We start from the raw sequence: 6,000 nt of genomic DNA on the forward strand, positions 1-6,000 counted from the left end.
TGTCCAGGGCAGTCTTTAATATTGATTGGACCCTGGGCAAGAATTTACTTGGGCCCCCTGGATCCCGCCTTCCCACATCCTAGCATGCAATCACGCCCTCCACCGTGAATTACTGTAAATACTTAGGCCTCTTTCACACGGGTGTCGCGGGTGAGGGCTGGATGCGATGCGGGTGCATTGCAGGAAACCCGCACGAGTGCACACGCAATTTCAGTCAGTTTTGTCTGCGATTGCGTTGTTCAGTGGTGAGCGCAATGATGTCAGCGAAGGTCCTTTTGCAGGTCCTGCAAGAAGAAAGAAAGAAGAGGATCCCGGCTGCGCGATCAAGTGGATGAGGTGAGTAATTTTTTTTTAACCCTCAGTGGACTTTTACTTAGCATTCTGTATTATAGAATGCTATTATTTTCCATTATAACGATGTTATAATGGAAAATAAAAGAGTAAATGGCTCATCCCTATTTATTCACATAGTCTCCTTAGCAATCATCCGTGAAACTCACATCGCATCCGCACTTGCTTGCAGATGTGATGCGAATTTCACCCAACCCTATTCACTTCTATGGGCCCTGTGTTGCGTGAAAAACGCAGAATATAGAATATGCTGCGATTTTCACGCAACGCACAAGTGATGCGTGAAAAACATTGCTCATGTGCACAGCGCCACAGAAATGAATCGGTCCGGATTCAGTGCGGGTGCAATGCGTTCACGTCATACATTGCACCCGCGCAGAATACTCACCCAGTGTGAAAGGGGTCTTACAGTTCTGAAGACTCCAGGCAAAGTAGGGAAGAAGGGTAATAGTAGTTAGATGACTGGGTATAGTATAGGGGATTACCTGGTATGTGTGAAATGAACCGTTTATAAATATATACATATAATGAACTGTTGGTAGTAGTGAGGTGACATTATAAAAAGCATACTAAGTGTATTGATTCAATTGGAGTTCAGCGTACATGTGACAACATAATAAGGCAGGAAAGAAAAAAAGAAAAGAATATGGAGAAAAACGGTGTTGTGTAGGGAGATACCTGGTGCCGCTTGTTGCAGGTAAGGTGGTAGGTGGTGGGCGACAAAGTGCTCCTAAATTGAAAGCGTGCGTCCGCACTGCTGCTGTACTGAGCCGCTAGTGAGAAGCAGCGGCGTGCATTTAAAGAGCACGCTTCCCTCGGTGAGCATGCGCATGAGGGTGCGTGTCAAGCCTCCGAGCGGGGCTGTGTGTGAGGGAACGCACCAGCGATGGACAGTGTAGTGCTGGTGTAGGGGGATGGTATAGCGCTAAGAGAGAGTAGAGCGCTATTATAGAATGTGTGGAGACACATCAAATTTTTGGGCAGTGGCCAGCGGGGCTCAAGAGGCAGCTGACTTGGGCCCCTCAGGAGCAACTGGGCCCAGGGAAGCTGTCCCTTTTGCCCCGCTTTAAAGACGGCCCTGGTTGTGTCTGATAATGGCCGTAACTTGGTGGCGGCTTTGGAGCTCGGCAAGCTCACACACACACCATGCCTAGCCCACGTGTTCAACGGTTTCTCAAAACCTACCCCAATTTGCCTGAGCTACTTGTGAAGGTGCGCTGCGTTGTGTGCCCATTTCTGCAAGTAATCTACAGCTTCCGCCAGTCTGGCAACGCTGCAGCAGCGCTTGTATTTGCCACCTCACCGATTGTTGTGTGATGTGAGCACAGGCTGGAACTTCACGTTCCACATGTTGGCCAGGCTTTGTGAGCAGCAGAGGGCAGTAGTGGAATACCAGCTGCAACATGGTCGTCACCTTTCCAGTCAGCTTCCGCTCTTCACAAGCGAGGAATGGGCATTGATGTCTGACCTCTGTGAGGTTTTAAGAAACTTTGAGGAATCAACACAGACGGTGAGCGATGCCGCTATTATCAGCGTAACCATCCCACTTCTGTGTCTACTCAAACGCTTGCTGCTCACAATTAAGGCGGACGCTTTGCATGTGGAAGAGGTGGAAATGGGGAAAAAATTACACAGGGTGATAGCCAGACCACCAGAAGTTCATCTTCTCAGCGCAATTTGGATGATGATGAGGAGGAGGAGCAGGAGACGGTTGCCTCCGCTACAGAGGGTAGTAACCATAGCAGGTTTATTCAATCCGTTCAGCATGGATGGGCCGAAGAGGATGAGGAGATTGAGAGTCATCCTCCTGATGAGGACAGCGAAGTCCTGTCTGTTGGGACTCTGGCACACATGGCTGACTTCATGTTACGCTGCCTTTCCTGTGACCCTTGCGTTATACGCATTTTTGCCAACACGATTACTGGATGTTCACTCTTCTCGACCCCCGCTACAAAGAGAACTTCTCATCTCTCATTCCTGTGGTGGAGAGGACGAGCAAAATGGTGCAATACTAGAAGGTCCTTGTGGAAAATTTCCAGCTGGCGGCAGAGTCCGTAGTTCCTTGGCCAACCGACGAGGGGAGCACACAGCAGTTCCGACAGAGGCAGCGCAACACTCTCCAAGGCCTGGGACAGTTTCATGACACCCCGCCAGCACCCTCACCCTGATGCTCGGCCTAGTGTCACAAGGAGGGAAAAGTTTTGGAAGATGGTGAAGGAATATGTAGCAGATTGTGTCAGCGTCCTTAATGATCGCTCTGTGCCTTACAACTATTGGGTGTCCAAGCTGGACACGTGGCCCAAACTGGCGCTCTATGCCTTGGAGGTGCTGGCCTGCCCTGCCGCCAGCGTTTTGTCAGAGCGGGTATTTAGTGCTGCTGGGGGCAGAATAACTGATAGGCGCATCCGCCTGTCAACTGAAAATGCTGACCGGTTGACTCTTATCAAAATGAACAAGGCCTGGATTGCCCCTGACTTCTCTACTCCACCAGAGGAAAGCGGCTGAACATAAAGGCACTTTACATGTAGCTTTTATGGAGTATTGAATACACTGTATTCCCATGCACCCCTTCCACCACTAAAAAGGGTATATGGTTCAATCTTCCTTTTCTCGTCCTCCTCCTCCATCATATCAACATGCTTATTAGGCTGCCCTCGCTCCTAATGTTTTTGAGGGTCACCAGCAGGCCATCAATCATAATTTTTCAAGGGTGTGTATGATGCCCTCCTTTATGTGTAATAAAGGGTGTATTAGAGTGCCGGTTCCTTGTAATTTTTGGCAGCTCTTTCACTTAGTGCATAGGCTTTATGAGTGTAGGAGTCCCACTACCTGAACATTTGTACCACAATGTGAATGAGGCCCTCCTTTATGTGATATACTGGTTGTATCGGAGTGCCTCTTCCTTGTCATTTTTGGCAGCACTTGCACTTTATATACAAGTAAATATACAGGAAAGAATATTTCCTAACAGTTTTTCCTCTAAAACAGATTTTATCTTCGGTTTTGTGCGTATTATTGTCAGTCTGTAAAAGTGGCGTACTACTCGGACAACATCATTCCCAGCAGCGACCTGGGAGTCCAAGATGCATCCAGACATCCTCCCCATTCTGTTCCCGAACCATTTCGGTGGTGTTTCCATCAATTTCTGACCTTTTCCTCTGAACCAGACACCCTCCCCTCTTCAGAGCAGGGGGTGCCTGGTTTAATGCTCGGGTTCTCCCATTGTCCTCTGTAGAGCACCCGACGTGTTCTACTCGAGCACCCGAGCACTTTGGTGCTCGAGCAACACTAGGTCTCAACCATTTAGTGGGTCAGGGGCTACAATTGTCCATCTAACGGCAATCATAGTGACAGTCACAGGATGGGCCGTCCCCTCATTACCTGCATTATTTCTCCACACTGTGGGGCCGCAGCCCACCCATAACTAGAAGCTGCATCACTGTCACCCGTGTGCCTTTTTGAGCAGACCTGGATGCTGCCCCCTATCAGCTGGGCAATACGGAGCCACTAGAAATATCGATGTACAGCACCACAACGCAACCAGGCATACACAGGGTCATATACTATCCATGTCCAGTGTAGAGAAGGTTATGGTTTGCATTCCTGGTGGTGTAAAGTAGTAAAAGGGTTAATGTCAGCACCCCGGTGGTCTAGGACAGTGAAGAGGTTGATGCCAGTATACTTGGTGGCCTAGGACAGTGAGGGGATTCATTCCAGTATTTATGGGTAGCAGGAGTGGGCAACCTGCAGCACTCCAGCTGTTGTGAAACTACAACTCCCAGCATGCATACTTGCTCTGCTCAGAACTTTCATAGAAATAAATGGAGCACGATGGGAATTGTAGTTTCACAACAGCTAGAGTGCTGCAGGTTTCCCACCTCTGGTCTAGGGTAATTAAGGGGTTAATGTGAGAATGTCTGATATCTAAAGCAGTGAGTGGGTTCATTTCAGAATTTCTAGGGCAGGGATGTTTAACCTGCGGCCCTCCAGCTGTTGCAAGACTACAACTCCCAGTATGCCTGGACAGCCTACAGGTATTAGGGAATACTGGGAGATGTAGTTTTGCAACAGCTGGAGGGCCGTGCATCCCTGGTCTATGGCAATGAGAAAAATTAATGTCAGTATACCCGGTGGCCCAGGACAGCGAGGGGATTAATTCCAGTATTCATGGTGGATTTGGGCAATGAATGTTGGCATCCTTGGTGGTCTAGGGCAGTGAATGGGTTAGTGTCAGGATCCCTTGTACTCTAGGGTAGTAAAGGAATTAATGCAAGAATCCATGGTGGTGTAGGGCAGCAGAGGGGTTAATGTTAATATCCCTGGTGGAATGCTACCTACCTTGGCTCCAGTGGTTAGTGGGGTGAGGGGAGCCTAGGGGCCCTTTTGGCCTTAGGGGGCCAGTCGCAACTGTGTCCGCTGCAATGCCTAAAGCTATGTCACTGGATGCATGGCAGGAGACAAGGGACACAATATGATATGTGGCCCTTCAATGGAGTCATGGATTGCAGCCGAGACCCCCTTTCTGTAGTGGCTTTTAGACACAGGTGTAGGTTCCTGTATCTGCTGTAGGGGGTGAACCTACTGTCTAATGAGCAGCAATAACCAGCATTATGGAATGGTTATTTATGCAATTTTCTATTAAGCAGGTAAGTGACGCTCAAAGCCCTGGATTTAGGCTAATCGTGAACATGGTTCCGCTCAGTATTATTTGATGGGAAAGAAAAAAAATAATTCAATACTTACTGTAAGGTTATTAATGCCTTCAGAAAAAGCCCCTATTTGCTTTACCGTCCCCTCTGAATGCACCATCTGTAAAAACCAGTCAGCGACCTCATCAATATGGAGGAAGGGGAAAATGTCACATTCAGGGTGCAACAGCAAAGCATGCACCACACACAGCGGCTTTCTGGGTCTCACTTACCGTATCCGTTATACAAGCACAAGAGATATATATATATATATTTATAGAGATAGATATAGATATATATATATATATATATATATATACACTGCTCAAAAAAATAAAGGGAACACTTAAACAACACAATGTAACTCCAAGTCAATCACACTTCTGTGAAATCAAACTGTCCACTTAGGAAGCAACACTGAGTGACAATCAATTTCACATGCTGTTGTGCAAATGGGATAGACAACAGGTGGAAATTATAGGCAATTATCAAGACACCCCCAATAAAGGAGTGGTTCTGCAGGTGGTGACCACAGACCACTTCTCAGTTCCTATGCTTCCTGGCTGATGTTTTGGTCACTTTTGAATGCTGGCAGTGCTATCACTCTAGTGGTAGCATGAGACGGAGTCTACAACCCACACAAGTGGCTCAGGTAGTGCAGCTTATACAGGATGGCACATCAATGCGAGCTGTGGCAAGAAGGTTTGCTGTGTCTGTCAGCGTAGTGTCCAGAGCATGGAGGCGCTACCAGGAGACAGGCCAGTACATCAGGAGATGTGGAGGAGGCCGTAGGAGGGCAACAACCCAGCAGCAGGACCGCTACCTCCGCCTTTGTGCAAGGAGGAACAGGAGGAGCACTACCAGAGCCCTGCAAAATGACTTCCAGCAGGCCACAAATGTGCATGTGTCTGCTCAAACAGTCAGAAACAGACTCCATGAGGGTGATATGAGGGCCCGACGT

This window comes from Bufo bufo, chromosome 10 (genome assembly GCF_905171765.1).
Source record: "Bufo bufo chromosome 10, aBufBuf1.1, whole genome shotgun sequence".
In the NCBI taxonomy this organism is placed as follows: Eukaryota; Metazoa; Chordata; class Amphibia; order Anura; family Bufonidae; genus Bufo; species Bufo bufo.